Source organism: Falco rusticolus, chromosome 2 (genome assembly GCF_015220075.1).
Source record: "Falco rusticolus isolate bFalRus1 chromosome 2, bFalRus1.pri, whole genome shotgun sequence".
NCBI lineage: Eukaryota > Metazoa > Chordata > Aves > Falconiformes > Falconidae > Falco > Falco rusticolus.
The window spans coordinates 109,945,417-109,970,745 of NC_051188.1; positions in this window are offsets into that span (position 1 = coordinate 109,945,417).

Here is a 25,329-nt window from a genome sequence, read left to right on the forward strand (position 1 = left end):
GCATAACTAAAGCTGTTAAACATGAACCTTTGAAAGGTAGGCAAAAGCAGAACTTGATGAAATCATGCTAACCAATCCTATTAAAAATGATGTCTCGGTGCCTTTCCACCCAGGAGTGGTAGAAAAGCTATCGCTGGAACTGGTGGTGCATTTTAAATAGTCCTAATATACACAGCTGTTTATAACACACTGACAGGCATTTCGATATCAGTTTTGTAGTTAAACTTCCTTCAATGTATTTTATGAGCAGGTGTACATTTTAAAATAAGTTGAAGCCTATGAGACACTTCAATTAAGTCCTGTTTGTCAGCATTGTATATGAAAAACAAACACAAGTACAAATACATATTGCATGATTTTTCCTTGGTGTACTAGCCCATCGAGAGAGAAAATCTTTCCATACAGGTGAGGTACTGCTGTTTCACCACTTAAGTACAGGCTGTTGAAAAGTAGTGTGCGATAAAAAGATGCGAATGAGGGCGTTTGCATAGTCATGAATGAGGAGTTAGGAGTGGTTTACTTCTAGAATTAACTTAAACCACACAGATTTCCCCAGAAAGAGTGACTCTTGGGGACTGGCTGCGCTCAAGGCACTCTTCACAGGCATCCCTGAGCCAGGAGGCATTATTGGCCCTTAGCAGACAGTTAGTGTCAATTGCTTGGTTATGACTAGGACCCAAGTGATCAGAAGTGCCATATTAAATGCAAATTGATAAATGAAAGTCTTTAGTACTAGTCTAGAAGCAAAAGAGTCTGTGAAAATAATGCTAGGTATATATATATAGATATATAGATATATAGATATATAGCATCCTGGCATTTTTCATAGTCTTTAATGTATGTATTCCATCACTAATCCTTTAGAAATATTTAAACTACATCTTTTGTCTTCTATTGTGTGTCCATATTGATCTGCTGTTGAAGCATTGCTTGTAACCAAGAGACATTATTCATTCTATTTGGAAGCTATTTGATCAGAGAAGAAAACAATACAGCATGGTTTCAAAAGAGAAAGAAAATCAAATTAATTGATATAAAGGAAAAACAAATAGTTAAGATGTGCTTCTTCAAGTTTCTTTTATTTATTTCTCAGGGCTTTTTTTTTTCCTGAAGAGACTAGGGAACCTTCAGATAAATTGGCAGTCTCTTAAGTAACCTAATAAATAGCTAAAGCCATCAGCTAGCTTTTAACAATAGAGATGTCTATAAATATGAAAGTGTCATTTCAGCTTTTTTTTCCCTATGCTTAATTTTGCTTTTCCCTCCCAATTTTATAGACCCTTAAACAATGTTTTGAATCAAGTAATATGATCATATGTATAACTACAACCTGATTTTTAAAAATCTGCTCTAGATGAATATTGACTAGTCCTTTGAATGCTAAATGTGGAACAAAACGTCATATATATACTATCAATCATAAAAAGAGAGTAACATATAGAAACCATTAAAAGTATTTTTCTTACCTGTCTTTCCTCTAACCAAATCTATTATACCTACATAGGCTGCCCATCACTCTCCCTGCTTTGTCACTTTCTAAGCCATAGCTCCCTCTTACCTTTCATAACCATTCACCATCAATCCTACATATATATATTTTTCTTTATGTTATGAGAGTATGCAAAGGTTTCCCTTTCTGACTTCTATTCCTGATCTTATGCAGGGTATCAGTCATCAGGGCCATCACATATATATGCCAGGTGATCACTCTTCTGCACCCTCCAAGTATTTCCTTGGCCCAATTATGTTGCTGCCTGGGTTGTTTGTTTCTTTCTCAGAAATCCATAATACACTATCTGTTGGAGGGGGAGGGGGGAAATGCCCTAGGCTTGCTAGTAGTTGTTGGGTTTGCTGCTCAGTCCATAAACGTAACACTAAAGTGAATCTGTGATATCTGTGCTTGGATGACTATTAAATGACAAAAGCTATGCAGTATTCCTGTACAATCAATACCTTACATGGGAAACCTAAAAGAGCACTTTAAATTACAAAAATAGCCAACAAACCCCAAACACACAAACAATACAGTATTAATAAAGTGATGCCGATACCTGGTTTTGCTTGTGTATTGCTGTCTTTTCATGGCAAAGCACTCCATCTCAGATCCTTTCTGCTGCCACTAGCACATGCTAAAGAGTGACACTGATAAAGCACGTGCTATGCGCCCCTCACATTTTTCAGATATGCTTCCTTGTGTCTACCTGATATAAGTGTTCTGCTTGTTCCTTTGTTTCTATGAAAGGTTTTCTTGAATGTCTTCTGATATTTAGGTGTTGCAGTTTTAAGCAAGCTTGTTCTGTTACACTTTGAGCTTCATCTGGAAGGGTGAGAGAGTAGCTGCTTGATTGCATCAGGAAAAAAGATAGAAAATCAGGAAAGAAAAAGTAATTAGAAAAACAGGGCACTTTTTTTTTTTTCCTCCTGGTGTTAAATTTAATAAAAATATGAATGTGCAACTGTTTCCACAGAAGAACAAAGCTAATACTACCTGAAATTGTCCTACATGTTCCAGGATGTAGTAACAGCAATGTGCTATGACTAAAACGTTTAATTTAAGTTCAAGAATTCTACACCTATCTGCCTATTGGCAACCTGAGGCACCTGAATTCCTCCAGTAACCTGATTTTCTGTTCCTAGAATCTCAGAGACACAGTAAATCTGCAGTACAATAGGCAATAAACAAATGAACTCTGCTCAAAGAGATTACACATTCAGATTTCTTTTGTAAACTGATTTCTCACAAAGAGCTTTACCTGTGCCGCTTGCCTGGCGAGCACTGCAGTCACCTGGATGCCAGACACGGTGCGGGATACCCACACTCCCTTCGCTTTGGATGGACATGTTTATGTGTTTTTATATGTATTAAATGCTTGCGTGTGTGGCACAGAGAGCTGGCAAGGTGCTGAGTTAATGGCACACCTTGACACCATTGCCCCTGCAGTGCAAACGTGTTACGTCCGACATGCTCCGAAAGGTGCCAGCCAGCCGTGCATGCCATGGACACTGTGTGCACAGGTCCAGCGCTCCCCTAAATCCTGCTTTGCTGAACACCCGGCGATGCAATCCTGGTGACAGCTCTAATTGGACTGCGAGGTACTCAGGCATCCCATGTACACGATCTATTTCTTTTTTTCCATCTGGATCTAGTTTCATGGTAAAGAGAGCATCTCTAGGACAAGGATATATGCCATCCTTACCTTTCATCCCACAGTGTCTTTACCATATTATGATTAAGAATCAGCTGATCTGCGATCTGGAATTAACTGATCTGACAGTTGGGAAAAGAATTGGACACTTCACTGGCAAACTGAGCACATATTACGTGGAATTTTTCCCAAGATAATAGATACAGAATATTTTTGTCAGATATATTATTTTAAAGCAGCACTGGACTTTAATCATAAAATAGGCAGCTGATACTAAAATCCAAGTGTTCCTGTGTAAACAATAATTGTCTCCAATGCATATGGCATCCCTGAGCTTTTTTCTAAGGAAAAACTGCCTTTCAAATGAAAGGAAATTTTTGGGCTTAATTCAGGTTTGCTAAAGGAGGGGCAGGCTTGGGTTGAAATGGGGTATTTTGAAAGTCTCCTGATAGACAGTGAGATGAATTTCCTATCCTGAAGAGAAAGGGGCTGGGGGGTTGCAGGGAAGGGGTAGGGGGAGAAGGTGTTGGCTTTTATTTAGTGAATAGGAGCTGTAGTGGAGATTTGTGCGAGCCATAATGTGCCTGTTCTATATGAGACTCCTTTCAGGCTGCCCTGCTGAGGGCAGGGAAGAACAGTGGGAGATGAAGATCCATACATGTCATTACGTTCTGACAAAAAGCTAGATGCTATTCTTATTTACAAGAGTATAAATGGGGAATGATTGCACTAAAACCAGTGGAGTTCCTCCTGATTCACAGCTGAACAACAGAGAAGAACACTTTACCTCCAAAACCTGAAATGTTTGGGGTTTTTTTTCTTTAAATACAAAGCCATTAAATTTAAGGACATTTAATATTTTTCTTTTAGCTTCATGTTGGTTCCAGTGCATTTCCTACTTTACTCACAGCAAGCAGATAACTCAGTACATCAGGTCAGATTTACAAGGATGATCACGTTTCTTATTGTCCCTGAGGAAAAACATTAAAACACCCACTTGAGGAAGTGAAAAGTATTAAAACATGTAACATATACAATTTTCTTGTAAAAAAAAGCCCACCCCTATACAACACTCAATCACTGAGCTGCAGTTGAAATTTATTTGATGATTATCTGATTGCAATGAAGTTAACACACTAAACTGAACACTTCACTTTTCTTTAGTGTCACTCTTGTTCATTAAAGATTGACATGGGCTGGTGGGCTCTGAAAGCAAACTGGCCACAGAGATGTACATGCTTTAAGGCAGATGCTATTGACGTGTAGTAAAAGTGTAACGTGCCTGACCCAAAAGGGGTGTCCAAAGTTACTGGTGGAAACAAAGACTTCATGCTGAGTCAGATAAAAACTAAAGAAACAAACCCAGAAATGGTATGAGTGGTACTAGGTAATGAGATTTGTAAGATGGCCTCTGTGTGACTGAGATGATAATATAAAAAAGTAGGGTGTGTTCTAAGAAGAAAACGCAACAAGAATAAAGATAGTAATGAAAACATTTAGCCCACAGTCATGCACCATCTAATTCAGTTCTTTATTTTGTTTTTACTGTATAAATTTTTGGGAGTATCCCACAGTGAGGAAGTCTATAAAATTAAGAAAGTGGTTTACTTTATGAATGTTTAAAATGTTAACATTCAACTAATTTTAACTGTGTTAATTGAGTTGTTTTATGTGTAAGTGTGGCTATCGGAACTGTTCTTAGATGACCAAAATATTTTCACATTTAAAAAGCAAGCAAACAAACCTAACTGAAGCAAGAGAAAATACTGGTAGCAAACTAGGAATTAATGAGTGATAGAGAACTAAAAAAAAAAAAAAAAAAAGGTACAGATTTGAGGAATTTTGGTCTTGAGGAGATTTTTAAAAGAAAGCCTTGACTCCAGAGACAAAAATTAATGTATTATTAAACCTTTATATTCTGGTACCATCTAGAGGCCAAATGGCACAGCATTCCATTTTGCTAGGAGCTGTACAAGCATAAAGTGACAGATATTCCCTCTTCAACCCAGGGAATCGGTATGGCAAACTCACAGCTACTTAATGTTTATGTTATTTCTTCTTTGTGGAATATTCTCCGTCTGCCTTTATTCTTTACAAAATATCTGGAGCATCTTTGTGCAAACCCTGGATGCGCAGTACTTGCTTTCTGCCAGCAGCTGTGTCATGCACACAGATCACAAGTACAGGCAGCAAGCAGAACGTTGCAGTCAGCTGCAAGAACTTCAAAAGTTGCACCCACCAAAAAGTTATGATGACAAGTAATACAGCTAGCATCAGGAACAAATCGTTATTACCACCATGGTGGCTTAGGATTACCGTTTTCTTTATAAAACAGTCTTTTGCTAGCATTTGGGGTGGAATATGGAAGGCCAAATCCTCCTGCTTTTCAGTTGCAGATATTTGTAGGTGACCTCTAAGGAAATATGTGTATGTTTTCTGCTACTGTTATTTTGATGCCTAATTGTTATGAATGAGGCAGCGAAAGAATTTTTGAGCTGCTGCTCCAAGAAAAAAGCATTAAAATGGCTTGTTTTCATGCAGGCCAGGGCTACCGAAATAACCTGTGAATAAGCCAGCCCAAAGGTTGGAAGCCATCAAGGCAGGATTACTTGAAGCTCTGCCTGAGCAGGCAGAATTAGGTAGCCAGGGCAAACAGATGCAGTGATCCAGGGTAGAGCTCTGCACTAACGGGTTGGTGCTGCTTCCAGCCCCCTGAGGACAGCTCTGGTCCCACTTGGGCTAAGAGGACTGTCCCTTCCTCAGACAGGTACGTTTATTTTTTGCAGCTGGGTAATAAGTCAGTCAGGGTCTGATTCCACACTTAGTGAGTTCTAAATGGGTTTTTCACTGATTTAAATGGGATTTGGACCAAGTTTTCTAACTGTAAGCTTCACTTTATGTTTGAGCTTTGGGACTTTGAACTTAAAATTAAATTTTGCTTTGCTGGTAAAATTAATGGAGTGAAATGTAAAATATACTGATATTCAGTGAAATTCAGTAAGGGTGTTCCCTAGGTTAGCTGCAACATGCACAGTGATCGTACAGATTACTTAAATAGCCCTACCAATTTTCTATATATTTGATACACAGAAAAGATGACATTTTTTTTGCAGTGCAACTAAAAAGATCTTTAAGCTTTCCTACATATATTACAAGAGGATCACAGAAGCAAATACCCAAATAAATTAGGGAATTTAGTAATATAAAGTAGATAACATTCTATCCATCAAACTCTAATATTTCACTATGATTAACTGAAAGAATTGGGATTGTTTTATGATTTTTTCAACTTTATATTTTAATTCCTTACTTTATTTGTTAGCACGTAGGTATAAAGAATGCCTACCTCATTCAACTGTCTTTAGACATAACTGAATGCAATAGTCCACTTCTATAAAGTGAACGACAATATTCCTTTTAACTTCAGTAGAGTTCAGATCACGTGCTAGATACTGGCAAACATTGTGACTCTACTTGCTTCTATAGGAGGAAACATCTGTGGGGTTTGGTCTTGTTTTGTTTTGGGTTTTTGTTTTTTGTGTTTTCCTGAAAGTACTTCAAAAGATGAAGTAATGTTTTAATCAGAATATTTGAAGACACTGAAGATGGTCCAAGGGGACAATATGCATTACTTCAACAGTAGAGTATTTGGAACTCTATTTTGTAAATCAAGAAAAAAGTTTTGTTTAATATGCTATATTTGCCAGTGTTTATACTGAGACACCATTCTCCCTTCCCTCAAAAATACCTCAGGGTGTTTAGACACTTCCTCCTACAGCTGGTGCTGCAATGCCACTGCCCTGCTCCAGCACCAATGTCACCGTGGGAGTCAGCGAGTATTACCAGTATATAAGGCTCATGGTAAATTTGGATGTCGCCTAGACCCTTTAGGGCCTGTTCGCTGTTTTAATCTGTCATTTTAAAAGCACGATCAGTGCTTCATTGTTGTTGTTGGGGTTTTTTTTGTTTGTTTTTTGGTTTGTTTTTTTTTCCCACTGTGGAATGATTCATACCCTTTACCACATCTCAGGAATTTACCAGGAGAGCTGGTAAAATTTAGACATTTTTGTCCAGTGAGTTCTGTGTGCTCTTGGTCAAACTTTGCAAATGTGATAGGTAAAAAGTAAAGGTTCGCTTAACCTTTCCATTCTTCACAAGCTAATACCAAAAGCTGAAAAGAAGAGGGATCACAGGGATCACAACTTCAGCAGGAAGACACTGGAGAGGGAAATCCCACCCATTTGACATAGGTCATAACGCAGCCAACTGATTCCTTCCCTGAAAGCTGATAAAGTATTGCTAAAATAAGTAATAAATCAGCCACCAAAACAGCTTTATTGTTTTTAATGGTAGCACATATGGAACAAATAAATAAGCAGGGGGATCAGAGGGCTGGGGGGAGGGGGGTGAAGAGCATTTAAGAGAAGCTCTAGAACACTCCTAACTGCAGGCAGCTGTGCCAGCTGGTGGAGAATAAACTGAGGACCCCTGGTGTCCTGGTTTCAGATAGGAAAGAGTTAATTTTCTTCTCAGTAGCCGGTGCAGGGCTGTGTTTTGGATGTGGTGTGAGAGCAATGCTGATGGCACACGGATGGGGTTGGTTGGTGCTGGGTGATGTTCATACTGAGTCAAGGACTTCTCAGGTTCTCAGGCCCTGCCAGGGAGAGGGCTGGGGGGGGCACGGGGAACTGGGAGGGGACACAGCCAGGACAGCTGACCCCAACTGGCCAAATGGATATTCCATACCATGGGATGTCGTGCTCAGTATATAAGCTGGGACAAGAAGGAGGAAGGGGGGAACATCCGACATTATGGCGTTTGTCTTCCCAGGTAACCGTTACACGTGCTGGATCCCTGCTCTCCTGGGGGTGGCTGGACACCTGCCTGCCCGTGGGAAGTGGGGAATGAGTCCCTTGTTTTCCTTTGTTTGTGTGTGTGGCTTTTGCTTTCCCTATTAAACTGCTCTTATCTCAACCCCTGAGTTTTACATCCCTCTCCAATCCTCCTCCCCATCCATCTGGGTGAGGGGGAGTGAGCCAGCGGCTGTGTGGGGCTGGGTTGCCGGCTGGGGTTAAACCACGACACCTGGGGAGACCTATTAGGTATTTTGGGGTGTGCTCCCTGTTAGCTGTTCGGCATTCTTCTCTATTTCTCTTTTTTCCCTGGCTGAATTAGTTTTGTCATTTGTTTGTGTATGTAGTCTGTGAAGTATGCTTGTGTTTATGTTCAACTGATTGTGATATTATGGTCTGGGGAAGAAGATAAATTAAGTATGTGTTTAACAATAGTTGGCCAGGGACAATAATTTAAAAGAGTCAGAAGTGCTGTAATATGTTTTGGTACCTTTGTGATATTTCTGACACATCATCACACAGATGCACTACTTATTGTCCTTGTTTATACTCAGTTCAACATTATCACATTTTTTATACTTAAGCAGAAAAAAATGAATACAATTTTTAACTGCTAGGGCTATACCATCAGTTCATGTTTTTACTCTCACCTTCCTTAAGAATTATTTAAAAAAATAGGAAATTCAGTTAACTCCTTGCCTGTTTTCCAGGTAAAAAAGGCTTGAGAAAGCAAACATTGTGTAAATATATTTGTGTGCATCTGTGAACATGCATAGAGATCTTCTCCTTACAGTATCTCTCACAGCAACGTAAAAGAAACTTGATAAAGTGGCAGATGTCAAAAAGATAGTAATTTTTTATAAGTTCCAGAAAAATAGACAGAGAAAGGTAAGAGGCTATTTCCTTACTCTTAGTGAAAGAAAGGGTCAGCTCCAGCCTTACTTTCTTAGGGTAAAGAACCCACAAGAGTATGACCTTGAATCCATAGGAAACCAGCCCTATTTCTGTGCTCCTGGAATTATTTCCTTTCTAATAAAGTAGCATAACCTAATGAGAGAGAATATTTTTTTCTCAGACTATAATGCTAGTGAATTTAATATTTCTCTTCTTTCCCAAGATTATATTGTATAAAATAAACAGATTTAAATTCTGGCATTTGTTTATAATATTTAAAGAGGACTTATAATTAATATGAAGAAAGAAATATGCATGTTCTTGATCTCTCAGATGATGAGAAATCGTTTGAGAATTTCCAGTAACTGTTTAAAGAAACATTTCTTAGTCAGCAGCACTTTCATAGTAATAATGTCTGAAGCAGCATCCTTTTAACTGAAAATAAAAGAACCAGAAAAACAAGCCAGGATAAGAATGACTGACATGATTTGAGTTCAGCCCCATGTACTTGATGGGACAGAAAGAATGATGATGCTCATGCTGAGTAGAATATTTGGTTTTTCAATCTCTGTTTCATCAAAAGGCTACCTTTGCTTTCTCATTATGGTGCAGGCTTTTGATCTGATCTGATTCCTTCCTCCTAAACTGGTAATAGATACTGAGCATACCATGACCGGTGGTGTTACTACAGATTTAAAGTTTGCTCTTTTTTTTAACTTTCAAACTTGTGTGTCTGCATGAAGTACAGTGCTGAAAATTTTCAGGTCTTACTGGAATGAAAATCCAATGATTGTAATTATTTTGGTTGAAAACATATTTTTGATATTTCTCAAGCTTTGTCTTTTCATATTGTCAGAATGGATTTATGTGAAACTACTGCCCATTCATTTTACATCACAGTTAATTCTTCTATTTTTGGATGTCCATGCTTTTCACATGCAATTAAAAAAAATGTGTTTTGAAATGATGCTCTTGGAGTTCAACATCAACTGTTAAAGCTCTAAGAGTGGTCTTAAAGTCTGCTTCCAACGCAGGGGTTGAATTAGTAGCCCTGATACTCAGATTATGAAATCAGCATAGTTTCATTGACTCCAATCCCTCTGAAAAGAATAATTTCAACTGTTCAATTTGATTCAGTGGTTTTTACTGAACAGAACTGATTTTCATGGAGAGAAGTTCAGAGTGACTTGTTTCCTTTACAAAAAGAAAGATTTCTGGGACTCTGATTCAGCCAAATTTTTAACTCAGGGTGACTGCTGATGATCGCAGCCATCCAAGCTGTCACAGATGTTGTGTTAAGAAAGCTATTGACCGTCAGTGGGTAGTAAATTTTTTCTGCTCTCACTTTATTGCTGCCCCCATTAAACCATCCTCTCAGGTCCTATATTTGTGTAACTGGTTCTGTCCCCTATGGTCTGGGGTCATTAGCCCATTCCTCAATAGTGGACTATATAATGCTTTCTTAATTAACCCTGTGGATCTTGTTGCCCCAAATAACATTTAAATGGGAGTTTGTAGCTGTAATATCTTGATATAGATTTCCACTGGAAGTGCTTGAATGGAATACATAATTTCAGGGAGAAATCCTAAAAACCCACAAGACACTTTTGGGATAATTACAACATTGCTTGTCATTTCAAAACAGAAGGCCTGGATTTATTGTCAAGACAGCATTCCTCTTTGAATGCCATCCTCATTCAGCTGCAAGTCCTTTGAGTTTCTGCTAATCCAAATAAATTGAAGAGGATAACAGTACTCATCAAAATGTTATCACAGGTATTGCGTAACCTAAAATATTACTTTGCAAAAGCCTCACAGGAATAAGTACTAGCTATTTAATGTACAATTCTACCCCAACCAACATCTTTAAATTTTCAATACATATTGCTTCTTGAATTAGAAAATAATTATATGGGATATTTCATTTCATTGCCTTTTGAACTGTTTGTCTCCAACACCTCTTTCTGCACATACTTTTGGATTCAGTCCCAGATATTTGGTCATAGAATGAAGCACTGTTTTGTTGAGTATATCAAGTGTGTTCAGTACTAGGTAAGTCTACCTGTATGCATTTATTTGTGTGTTCTACTTTCATTTCCATAAAAACATCAGTAGTCTTAGTGCTTTGGATCAATTACTTTTATTATTATTATTATTATTATTATTATTATTATTATTATTATTATTTTATTATTAATTATTATTATTATTATTGAGACACTTTTCTGTGTCCTGCAGCTATCCTTGCTTTTATCAGTAGGAGTAATCTTCCTCAGGATAAGACTTGCTGGGAATCTATCCTTGTGAATCTTCTCTTCTAAATGAAAGTCTAGACCATACATCACAGAAGAAATAGTGAACCATTTTGTGCAGACAAGATTTTAATCACTATAGATGGCACAAAAGAGTTCCTAAATATTTTATTTGTCATTTCATTTGTGTTTCTTTTTCACCTTCAAAGCAGTCTACTGTCAATGAATCATTCAAGGTTTTGCAATTACTGAGAACTGCCGAGTGCAATGTTTGCAGTCATGGAAATTAATCATGGACACTATCACTAAAAGACAAGGTGCCACAGAAGTACCAATTGTAAGTCTGCATATGCAGGGTAATGAGGCATAGTAGAAAAAAAGTAGAAAAAATTTGAACTACCAATGACTGTTGCTAATACAGCCTGAAGCAGCAGAAATTCCAGAAATAATTGATCAGATATGCATATTTTGGGTCTGAGGCATACAGCTTGCAACTCTCTATAAGACCCTATTGGTAGGGATAGTTAACTTCTACTTAACCATTGAATCATAGAATCATAGAATGGTTTGGGATAGAAGGGACCTTAAAGATCACCTAGTTCCAACCCCCTACCATGGTCAGGGACACCTTCCACTAGACCAGGTTGCTCAAAGCCCCATCCAGCCTGGCTTTGAACACTTCCAGGGATGGGGCACTCACACCTTCTCTGGGCAACCTGTTCCAGTGTCTTGCCACCCTCACAGTAAAGAATTTCTTCCTGATATCTAATATAAACCTAACCCCTTTCAGTTTAAACCCATTCCCCTTGTCCTATCACTGCACGTTCTTGTAAAAACTCCATTTCCATCTTTCCTCTAGGCCTCCTTTAGGTATTGGAAGGCTGCTGTAAGGTGTCCCCAGAGCCTTCTCTTTTCCCGGCTGAACAACCCCAACTCTCTCAGTCTGTCTTCATAGGGGAGGTGCTCTAGCCCTCTCATTGTCTTTGTGGCCCTTCTCTGGTATCACTCCAGAGGTCCATGTCCTTTTTATGCTGGGGACTCCAGGGATGAACACAGTACCTCACGTGGGGTCTCACAAAAGCAGAGTAGAGGGGGAGAATCACCTCCTTGATCTGCTGGTCACACTTCTTTTGATGCAGCCCAGGAATATAGTTGGCTTTCTGGGCTGCAAGTGTACATCATCAGGTCATGTTGACCTTCTTGTCCACCAACACCCCCAAGTCTTTCTCCTCAGGGCTGTTCTTAATCCATTCACCACCCAGTCTGCATTGATACTGGGGATTGCCCCAACTCACATGCAGGACCTTGCACTTGGCTTTTTTGAACTTCATGAAGTTGGCATGGCCCCATCTCTCAAGCCTGTCAAGGTCCCTCTGGATGGCATCCCTTCCCTACAGTGTGTTGGCTGGATCACACAGTGTTGTCAGTGAACTTGCTGAGGATGTACTAGGTCCCAGTGTCCATGTCACTGACAAAGATGTTAAACAGTGCTGGTCCCAATACTGAACCCTGAGGAAAGACACTCGTCACTGCTTTCCACTTGGACACGGAGTTGTTGACTCTTTCAGTGTAACCATTCAGCCAATTCCTTATTCACAAAGTGGTCCAGCCATCAAATCCATCTCTCCAGTTTAGAGACAAGGACGTTGTGTGGGACAGTGTCAAATGCTTTGCACAAGTCTGGGAAGATGACGTCCGTAGCTCTTCCTTCATCCACCAATACTGTGACCCCGTCACAGAAGGCCACCAAATTTGTCAGGCTTGATTTGCCCTTAGTGAAGCAATGCCGGCTGTCACCAGTCATGTCCTTATTTTCCATGTGCCTTAGGATAGTTTCCAGGAGGATCAGCTCCATGATTTTGTCAGGCACAGAGGTGAGAATGACCAGCTTGTAGTTTCCTGGGTCTTCTTTGTTGCTCTTTTTAAAAATGGAGGGCATGTCTCCCCTTCACCAGTCAGTGGGAACTGATTGGATTGAATATAATTGATTAAATGTCTTTAAGTTCTCTGGAACAGTGTTTCCTGAAACACTTTTCCATATATTTTGTCTACTGTACCATGATCCTTCTACACCATGCACAAGTTACTGCTAAAATTACCGGTAACTTCAAGCTCCGGAATTAGTGTCTTGACTCTTCCAGGAGTGAATTCACACAAATGCTCAGCGATGATGTTGGCTTACTGGGCAAGCATATGGGCCACTGACTTTGAACAGAAATGAGAGAAGGTAGCTGAAACTCTTTAAAGAATAAAAACTGAATAGAAACAGAATAACTGTAAGGTTAATAGATTGAGATTTTTCTGAAATAAAAAAGGGGGATGACTTAAAATGTTTAAACAGAAAGTTAATCTGCTTTCTGTTTTGTAAAAGGATTATTACATGTTGGTTTATTTGTAGGTGCATTGTATATGTTGATCAAATGAAAGCTTCAAATGAAAAATAATTAATTACAAAGTATTTACCCTTTCTCCTGGACTGGGCAAGCCATCTTATTTGTAAATAAATTTTTGAATTGTAATTATGGAGATACTTTCACTTGCTAACTAATTGTTCAATATGCCTCATTATTTTTATTTGAGAAAATCTGCTAATTAGAGATATGAACCAAATGTTTGTTGTTACTGTCTCTTGAATATATGAGATACTGAACACAATTTTTGGCTTGTATTTATTGGACTAGATCCCTCATGATGGCATCTCTTACAGAACAGAGCTTTGCTTATTCTCTGCCTTTGACAACCCACACGTATCTTTTCAGCAGTAAGGACATTATTCCTTTCTGAAGGAGAAACAGAGAAAATTAGGCGCTTTTAACAGAGTCACATTACAGACCAGAGTGACTGCAGTGATTTACTTAAAGGGCCAGAAAGAAAATGGTATGCAATCATTCAATTTGTAAGAAGTGCTCTTTAAAACTCACTGAGATTTTTAGGTAAACCGCAATTGAGTTTTCTGATTGCTCATCTCAATTAATAAACAATATGCCACTTGTGTGTCCTTTCTATCACCTTTAGCCTCCAGCTTTTCTCAAAAAGGCTGAAAGATTGAGAACCTTGTGACTACTCATTATCTGTCTCAGCTAGTACGTGCTAAAAACCAAAGTCATTATCATTCATATTTTTTTCCCCATTAAAATGGCAAGGGGTGAGGATAAAAGCAAGAGTGTGCACCTCTTCTCTGTGTGTTCTGTCTACGATTTCTAAAACCACAATGAATTTACACTTGCCGAGCAAGAGATTAATGTTCTCACTGGAGATGGTAGGGCTCTGTAAAGCCTGAGTTTCTTCTTTATTAGTCCAAGATGTTATCATGGAACCAAACACTTGTTGTACTACATTTCTCACTGTCCTTGAGAAAATGGATGAATAACTTACAACCGTAATTATGCCCACTCACTGGTCTAATGAAGAGAATTAGAGAATGTGTAAACAATAGCTGTGCAGGGGAGAGGATGCATAATTGGCAACTATTAATCTAATAGTGAGAGATGGAGACGGGTGAGAATGATTAACATAGGCCACACAGAATGATCATTTGTGATAAGGATGACTGAGAAGGCATTGACATTATTTACCCTTCCCCACGGGCAAGGAGAGCACGAATAGAAGTAAAATTAAATGCAGTATAGATCAGCAGGTGTAGTGCAGCAGGCTTTCAGAACCTGCATTTTTCTTTCTCTGGAGAAAAACTGCACAACTTTTCCTTTGCATGCTGTTAGGATCATAAAAAGAAATGTTGAATATTGATGTAGAAGAGCAAATGGTTTTCACTGTCTCATACAGAGTTTCATTGTCCAAATTGTCATTTTCTGGGACAGTCAATGCCTTGAGAGTTATGGGAGGCAAAAATTTAGGTTCTCATTTGTATCCTTTGTCCTTTGAGTCGTCCTTTCCTTGTTGCAGGCAGGATAGTGACTGCAGAGTGATGGAAAGGGAGGGGGTAGATAGTTCATGGAAAGGAAGAAAACAGTGGTTCACTGGAAGTGAGAACAGAAAAGGCTGTAGGGTTTGTGAGAGGAGGATGATAAAGGATGGCTGGGACAGTGATGTGGCATTTATGGGGTGAGGAATTAAAAAATGTATTGGAGATTTTTCAGTTGTAAGGATGAAGTCCCCCAGTGGGGGAGGAATTGGATGAAAGAATAAGAAGTAGAAGTTCAGGCCAATCTGGGAAGAGACTAGGATGTGGAGACAGGGGTTTGTAAAGAGCAGAGCTAGACCAGCTGGAAGTGTGATACCCTGGCGGTGATGCTGAGAGAAACTCCTTGATGTAGATGACTGAGGCTTGAGACCACAGCCAGCTGGTTGTGAAAGGGCACTAGAAATATCTGAGAAACAAGGGAGTGAAGAGTGAGATCAGAGGGAAAAAAAGTAGAGCTCAAAGTGAGGGTGGGTAGATGGATATGAGAGAAGGCTAAAGAAGCAGAAAATGTGTAGACTGTAGGACACCTGGAATGGTAGCCAAGACTTGTAAGTATGCACTTCTCCTGTCAGCAAGGAACCAGACCACAGCTTCACCATGCACACCCTCCCTAACCACCAGCACAGGTTCCTCTTGTGTGCCTGGACCCTCAGGGCGAAATATACGAGGTGGTCACCTTATTAAAATTGCTTCTTAAGGTTCACACAAATGAATTTAAGTTGGCACTGGAAAACTGAAATCTAGTATTTTCTCAATTTTGAATTTTATTTTCCTTTACTTAAACGTGGCAGATGTTTTAATGCATGTCTATGCACAGTTGCTATTGAGAAGATATGCAGACTGCTCAAGTCAGAGTAATGGACACAAAGAGAATAAAATAGCTATCTGAGCATCTTGTGTGACATGCATTGCTTCCTCTCAATAGTTGCTGCCCACGGTGGAGGGTCTTTTTACTAAAAAGGCTACTCCAAAGTCAGGGCCATTACCATCAAATTCTAAATTTGTCTTGTATTGCAAGAGGCTTCCAAAGTATAGCTAGGTGAAAACTTGAGGTAGATAACAGAGAAATTAGCATTGGGAAAGCATAATCTTAATCACCAAAATCTCTCTCAATCTGTATTTCTTGAAAGGACTTTCTCAGAATTGTATCCATGTATATAGAAGAAATACCTATGGAAGTTATGAGATGGTTTTGTACTTTCCCAGTCATGTATAGATCCTTCTTCTGCTTCCAGAAAATACAAAGATAATCTTCCCATCAGATTCATTTGGGTATGACTAGAGAAAAGTACTGCACTTCAAAACACCCTATGAAAAATGTCATTTATTGCTTCTGTGGAAAAATAAAACCCCACAAAAAACCACACACACAAAAAAACCCCAAACCCCCCCAACCCCCCCCCCCCCCCCCCCCCAGGTCAAAACCCCACCCAAAGACCAAACCAGAAAAACATAAAAAAGGGACTACCTGAAATTCTCTGAAAGCTAATACTTGTCTAATTCAAGTTGAACCAGAGACTGTCCATCTGTTCTGTGGATACTGCAAATGCATTCTGCCTTCCCATGTGCTCCAAAGACAGAAAGCTTCCAAAAACTGTCAGTGGAATGAAGTTTCTCCTCCTTTCCTCTGCTTTGGTTGTGATTGCTTGAATCGGATTCAAGTCTTCAGCTTTTATTATAAATGTTGTCTTCCTTTTACTGAAGCATCATGTCTTATTTAAAGAATATTTACTTTACTAATGAATCACAGACTGCATTTATCCTCTGTAAACGTGAAATTAAGAACAAGATTGCAGGAATACTTTTCCCATAACAGTCTTCTGTCAGTTTAATATTTAAATACCCATGGGCTCAAAACCAGTATTTTTTTATTTTATTTTTTTTAACACAGTGATGTTATGCTGGCATTTTTTCCCTTTTCAAAGTCATCATTTGTAGGCTTCTTACTACTGAGATTCCTCTTTTTTACTTCTTATCCTGTGCTAGATTACTTCAAAGATCATTGAGAGCAGCTGGAGACTAGTTTGAAAACTGAAACATTAGGCAAGGGGTGATCTGTTAAGAAGTTTCTGAACAAGACACCATACTAAGCTCTTGAAATACTACTTTAAAATTCAAAAAGGTTTCAGAAAATTCTAAGAAAAATCCCATATGCATATAGATATAAATAAATGATCAGTATATGGTAAGTATCTGACCTGTAGCTACTGACCAGTCTCCATCCTCCAGTTCGTAACACACAAGTTAACACTTTAGTGATTTCCCTCCTGTGTAGCATAAGCCAATATCTCCATCCTTGATAATGTGACTTTCATATAATTCCAGCTAGTTTGGAAAGACTGTGAACTTGCAGCCAGACGTACTGTGTCAGCATTCCTGACAGTGGAGAGCTCTGCAGCTGTTGCCCCAGTTAACCTGCAGGGCAGCAGGTATGCCACAACCTTCTCCAGGATGCTGGGGATCTGTCCTGCTCCTCACCACTCTGAAGCAGGAAGAACTTTTTCTTGGCTAAATGAAATAATGGAAATAAAATTGTGCCTACAATACTTCCTTCAGGATCAGAAATAGAACTGTTGTTTTTTGCCTGTGATTTCAGTCTTCTGCTATAGAACAGAGCAGAACAGAGAAGAACAAAATAGAATAGAATAGAATAGAATAGAATAGAATAGAATAGAATAGAATAGAATATTTCATTTGGAAGGGACCTACAATGATCATCTAGTCCAACTACCTGAACTCTTCAGGGCTGCCTAAAAGTTAAAGCATGTTATTGAGGGCAATGTCCAAATGCCTTTTAAAACAGGGGGCATCCTGTTCCAACTCGGATTTTTTCATCTAATACGTCCTGCCGCTGAACCTACATCATACTCTGCAGATACAGTCCCTTCCTGGCAAAACCCATTAAATGTTACAAATACTTCTCTGAGTTTTCCTGTAGTCTTAGCATTGAATTTCTCTTCCCAAAACTTATCTGCCTCTAACATATCCAGGAGATCTTATTGCCAAGCAACTTCACAATGCCAAGCTGTATGTTTTTCAAAAAAAATTAAACTGAATGAATTTATAGAAGTTCACCCAAGACTACTCAGTACAAAGGAACAACCAGTGACTCAAGAAGTCATTAAATCATTCATGCCTGGATACCGGGATACTGACCTGCTCCTGGAGTCTGAATTTTGACTCCAAGAGATAGTGCTGAAGTGGCCTGTAAGCTCCACACACCTTCAACAAAGCTCAGCATAGAGAGGGCTACTTTCCGTTCCTCTGAAGGCAAATCCTTTATGGCATCCTGCAATTGTTGTGCAGTGTGTACAGAAAACTCTTTCAAAACTTTGCGAGATGCCATATTCTTAGCCCTCAGCAATACGCCACCAACACCTCTGGCCTTGTTCATTTTCAGCTGATCCAGTTGCCACCATACCAAATCATCTGCTTGACTGGAAGCTATTTCAAACAGTACTGGAAGAAGATGTAAGTCATGCTAATTAGAAAGGTGGAGAATTTTCAAAACAGATGAGACATTAATGTCACCTTCTATTAAAAAGACAGAAACTTTGTTTATCTAAATTGCGCAAAACCTTGCAGTCAACCTTTTAAACACATCTGCTTTTTAAATTACTATAAGGAACCTTTAACAATAATTTCTTTAAATTCCATCTTTGCTAGAAAATGTGGGAATTCCTCAAAAATATGGATTTGCCAAACCAGTAGTAATGCATATATTTTTCAGTTGCCCTGTGAATTTTAATTCACTACACCTGTGAATTAAACACTGAGTAAATGCCTAGGAAGACTGTAGTTAAGAATACATCTGACTCCTTTCCTATGGCTTTGTCTGCCTAGAGTTTATCCAAAACCTAGCAAGGTTTTATCCAAATTCCTCCAATAGCTTTCCAAGCCCAATGAGGCCAAGGGTTTCAATTTCCAAAGCAATATGTTTTTCAAGTCTAGCTCTGTTAAAAAATCAAACTACAGCCTCTGAACCCCACTCATATTTCAGTGCTAATGGGAGAAAACCTAATTAAAGCCTTTCATCTCAGATGCAACACATTTCTTGAAGAAAAAAGAAGAATCTAGAATATCACTTTCTTGATTCCTAGAAAATTTTTCTCATAAAAAGCCATTTCCTAATAAGGATACACACAACATAAGGAGGGTCTTCCCTCAAATAATCTCAGAAACAACAAGTAAAAAACCCAAACACCCCCCACCCCCAAAAAATCTCCCAACCAACCAATCAACCAAAAAAAACAACCAGAAGAGAATGAATTAATGCTACGTTGAAAAATCAAAACTAGTATAAAAAAGGTATTTTACATTTTATATTTATATATTTACATTACATATATACAACATCTAGAAAGGATGTTGCAAATTAACTCTGTGATGCCCTCTGTGGGTTTCCAAGTCACTGCTGATTTATGGAAATGATTACAGTTTCACTGGCAGGAGGAAACCCACTGGCAGTCAGGTGCCTACAGGTTTTGAAACAGGGTTTGGATTGCTCATGAAGCATAGCTGGATAGAAGACAAATAAGGGAATAAGTTTTAAGATATGATTGTATTCATTTGACACATGATGAGGTTCATATATAGCCATTATCTTGCTCACTGGTCATTTAACAGGGGCTTCTACAGGCACAAGGGCAATAACCCATATCCAGGCATCATCTGTGCTGTCCAAGGGTGCTGTTCAGGCAGTAAAGTGGGAGACACCCCCCTGAAAGCAAAGGGTCTACTAAGTATTCTACCAAGGGTTTGTTTTTTTATAGAGAGAGAGGTCTGCAATTTTACTCTTAATCTGCACTGGAAGTGTGCCACCTCCTACATTTCATTTTAATGTCAAGATGTTAAATTTTGGTTTTCTTTATTTCAGCAGGGCCTCCCAATGTTTTAAAGAAGTGGAAAAAGCTTTACTGCAGCCAGTTTGGCCCAGTGGGAATAATTCGCTTTTAGTCCTTCAGAGCAGGCAATCAGTCAGGCTCCCAGCATCCAGGAAATATATCTCACTTGAACTTACAAAGGGGCTGGGGGTGAGGGGTTTGACAGCTGTAAAGACAAGAACTGCGGTGGCTTGGGAAGAGTTTCCATTTGGGCACAGGCAAAGGAGAGAGCAAGAAAGCCATGTCCTGCCAGGTACTTTTCGGTGCTGCTGTGGGTTGCAGCACAAGAAGGGAGGTTCAGCCTCTCAGGTTTCCTCATTTTGTGCATTTATTTGGAACACTTCTTGCTGGGTTTTGAAGGATTGCAGTATGGGCTGAGCTTAGCTTGCTCTCAATATTAAAAACACCCCACAAACACTGCCCTACTAAAATGCGATGGTAAAGTTGTAAATTTTAAAAGTTACATAGTTTCATAGTTTCACAGCTTCCCCAATGCAATGAAGGAAGAGGGAAGGACCTAAATTAACTCAGGTCATACTGACAAATACTAAAGGAGTTGATAAAATATGTTCACCATTGTAAAAACTAGATTTTGGCCTGTGTTAAGATAAAGAAAATTCCAAAGACACATTTTTATAGAAGAGGTCCTGCAACCATTCCAAATTTTTCCATGTTTTATTTTACTAACATGTTTATTTATTTTTTTAAATCACAGAAGAAACCTTCTTTTCCACTTTGATGAGACCAGAAATGTAAACAGAATTGAAAAATATATAATAACTGTCTTCTTTTCTCCCCCCCCTCCCCCCCCCCCCCCCCCCCCCGGAAAGAAGGGAATGCACTGAGGGTTTTAGCAGTCTTTCTTCACCGATATTGTAGAGAAAATTAAATTACTCTTAAAATTCCTATTATATTAGAAAAGGAAGTGTAGAACAACAACGTGTGGCTGAAGTAGGGAATGCTATAGTGCTGTTAAATTAAAATTTATGTCAAAGAATTAAACGCATACAATGTGTACATGGCATATGCCTTAGGCATCTTACAGCTGAGGCTATATTAAAATAATGTTTTTATAATAATGAAACTCTTCAAGGTAATGAGACAGTCATCAGGATACCTTTTGGTGTTTATTAGAATGTGAATCATGCTGAAGTTAGGTGGCACTAAAATAAATCATTCCCCTTGACTGTAAACAGTTCAGGGGCAGAAACAGATTTTCAAGGTTAAAGTGCAAGAAAGGCAGTAACTTTTGAGTTTTCAATTCAGAATAAAAGAAACACTCAGAGAAACTCTTCAAGTCAACTACGTAAATTTGAATTTCCTGAATGTAAAGTGTTTTCTAATGAAAGATATCAGGTCAGGCCAAATAAAAATTGATGTACAGTGTGTACACATATCCTTTGAATACTAGTGCTATGAAGATGTAATCCAGAACCTCAAAAGGCCTGAACTTTTGGGAAGAGGTGGATTTGCCACTGGTATATGTCAGGCCCTTGGACAAAATTGGACCAAAATGTTATTTTTCTGTAGACCCTAAAGCCACCAGAGTCTTCAGAGTAGTCACACTCTTCCCTTTCCCCTTTAAGAAACCTCCCTCCAAAAAAACAACCAGGACTAGATCTCTAAATACAAAACAAAAATGTTACAAAAAATACACAGGTCCAGCACAGCAGGATGCAGATGAAGCAACCAAATTACTGTTCAGCAGGGCAAACTTAGCTAGCTTTGACAGTTAATTATTATATGACAGTACTATAAATATCTACGTGCAGAGCCTGGAGAAAGAATTTTCTAGTCAAAACTGTTTGCACAACCTCTGACAAGCCTGGGGCTCCACCAAAGCCGCAGCTTTGTTAAGCTTAGGGGATTTTCCTGACTCCTTGCTGCAGAGGCTGGCTATGCTGTTTCCCCTTCCACTCAGCACTCAGTTAAAAAAAAAAAAAAAAAGAAAAATAAAATAAGATAAAATTTAGCTCCTGAAATAAAAAAATAAAAAATGTGCCTGTAAAAGCAGAGGTATAAGCTATTTCTGTAATTCATGGCTTTCAGAGATCACTGGTTCATTTTTTTCAGATGTAATTATTACTCGATTACCATCGCCTTCTCTGCAAGATGTCATGAACTGTGATTTTTGTTTAGATTACACAAAATAAAGTTATGCTTGGGCATGTTCTGGCTTTGCTTTCCTCCCTCAGCTGTCATGGAAGTAACAAACACTGTGAATTTAGTAATCACTTCAGGTTTTTTTCATTGTAATCTGCCCAGTTCCTGAAAAAGTTCTCCCAGATTGGCACAACGTCGCAGGATTTAAAGATGACAGCAACTTTGGTATGGTAATGTCTTATTTACATATTTTAACATAGAATATTCCTCCTGATTGGCATTATCATTAACTTGACACCATAAAAGACTGCCTGTTTAAACAATGTAAGCAGTATTTAAATGTACCTGCTATTAATTCCTCTGCTTTACAGGAAGGAGCATTTAATGGCTCCCTGTTTTTTTGAAGGGAGCACTGGAGATGAATGCTGGAAGTTAGGCTGCTCATGCTGAGAGTTACACTTTTTTCTTTTTTTCTTTTTTTTTTTTTTTCCTCCGTTCAGTGTCATTTGGGTCAGGTATTGGCTTCCTGTGAAAAATGACAGCAAAGACATGAAGAGCACACATGCACTTTCAAAACTATAGAGGCTACCAGGTTTTCAGGTTTTGTATATAAATGTGTGGAGATAACAGAGATTTTTCTAATTTAAATTGGGAAAAGGTTAGCCCCCTAATGAGAAGGACTGCTCTGAGATATTATTTGGAAATTAGGCTTGCCTTCCTGATTAAAAACAGATCTTCTCTAGGTGCACAGAATTACAGATTACTCTTTTAAATTTTAGAAGCCAGTCTTGAACTTTTATTTGTATCTTCTGTTCTGAAACAGAGGCTTAATACAAGCTTGCATTCTTCCTTTTTGAAACCTGCAATAGCTGTGGTATCGATAGTATCAATACTTTATGTGGATTTCTGTCCCAAGTGCTTTTTTTTTACAAAAAGCTACAGTCGAAATATCTGGTTTATAAAAAAAAAATCTTTTTAATTTTATATATATATATAAATAAAATAATTAAATTAACTTTGGTTCCTCAAATAATTATCAAATCATCATCAAATGCAATATATGCCCCCTAGGTTCCCAGCTCCCATAGGATGCTGTGGATATTATGATGGCATGAATCAGCTGAAGCCAGTAATGCTGTACCAGTTAACAGCATCTCTAGGTATGACCTGCTGTGACTCTTTCAGAAGTCTGAAAGCTTCTGGGTTCTGGAAAAGCCTGAGTTCTGTAAAATCCTAATGGGGTGTTGGTATTCCACATGCTTGACATGGCTCTACCCAGCAAATAGCTAAAATTTCTAGCCCAGCTCTACTTTATCCACTTGAAAGTGAAAATATTTTAGAGGAGCTTTTTCTGACACTCTGTCCCAAAGGTTTTGTTTCTCAGGCAAGAAAACTGTTGGGTTAAAGCCAAATTTTGAATAAAAAAATTTCTCATCTACCTGTCCAACATAAAGTTATCTTTTCAGGTTGATAGGTGTGGAGAGGAAAAGCTAAAAATCACATCACTCGGAAATCAGTCTTAAGCCCTTTGGCTTTTCAGTTCTCTGGGTGAACTTCTGGGTTCCTCTGGGTCCAACTAATGTCTCCTTCGCGGTGAGGTTAAACCAGCAATTTAGACCACCTTAATATTCTTTTCAGACAGTGACTGCTGCTTAAAATCTCAAAACTTCCAAATACTTTTTTACCAAATCACAGGCAAAGATTGTTTTGCAAAAGGACATTTCCCCCTGTCCATTATGACAGCCTGATGTGTTATTTTGCAAATTCAATTACAAATTAACATCAACCTCACTGCGAAAAATTCTGTTCTGCTGAAGAGCAGTGGTGATGCACACCCTGTTTACCTTTTCAGGCTCTGAGCTCCCTGAAATTACTAGCAATTAGTTGATAGGCCATATGCTGATTTAAGAGAAAGGAAAGCCTATGGAGACTTGGGGGCTCACCTGTCTGCTCTTCTCTCCCCAGCAATCATTTCTATTTCATAATCTAGATCAACCCTATCTGCACACTCTCTGTATTAATTTTCGCCCGTTGTTTCTGCCTGTTCTGCGGCATCCCACTTTGTTCCTACTGTGCACCCTTCCAAAGAGACCCTAGTTTTGTAGCTCCATTTGCTTTGTCTGTGTTCCTACTGGAAAACATAGTTTTATTCTTTCAGACTGAGGACTAACTACCTTTCCTTCCTTGCAAGCTGCAGAAGCAATTTCATTAGGCTACTGCTGGCCTTGCACCTTCCCTAGATGTGACACTGCAAGCTAGAGAAAGGAGAAGGAGCAGACTAGCTGGGAAACTGCTAGTATTTTGGTAGTGAAAGGGAAGAAGTAAAGCTGTGTCGTTCTTAGTCTTGCCTTCTGGGAGCACTGGTAGGCTTCTGATACAGTACAAAGAGAGCAATCCTGGCTTGTGAGGTGGTTGCCCATAACCCAAGAGCTGGACGAGCAGGACACACAGATACTCATAGGGGTTTTTTCCCAGGCTATTCCAGCTAGGCAAATGCTTCTGGGACATTGTCGTTTCCCATTGAAGCACCCTGGCCCTTATCCCACTGTGATATCGAGTAATACCAATATAATATTTCCTTATACAGTGCTTGCTTATTGAAGAAGTGTTGAATAAGGTCTGGGAAACAAATTGCTTAACATTGACCAAACCTACAAAAGTCTTCCAAGCCTACAACACTTTATGTGCAAATTAACAATCTCCAAAGCAGTCACCCTGAGTTTAGAAGAAGCAAAGTCAAGCTTACATCCTTCTGATCACCAAATCTTAGAGGCACATTATGCAACAGCCAGAGGAAGAGGGGAAATTGAATGCCCATGCATGGTTAACTCAACCTGTGTGAGAAATGGAAAGTGAGTGCCTAGGAGCAGCTATTATAGCATTGCTCACGTGACATTAAAGTTCAGGGTCAGTTGTTTCCATTATAAAGTCCATTTTTCAGGGTTTATAACTTGGCTGCCTTAAATCATATCTAGCTGAAGCTGGCATGCAACTTGTCAGGACAGCTATAGGACATCTTTTCCCATTTCTTTAATTAAAAAAAATAATAAAATCCTTACATCATTTAACCTGTTTGCCTTTTTAATGCAGTTAAAAGCTATTTAGTCATTACAGACACTTCAGGGGAACAGAAACATTCTAAGACATAGAGAAATACCAAAACTTTTTATGCAATGTAACCTAGACTCTAGGAAGACTGAGGCTATGAGTTCAAAATCTGTAGCTCAAGTCAACTCTGCACTTGTTAAGTTGGTTTCAAGCTGTGTCTTCAGCCAT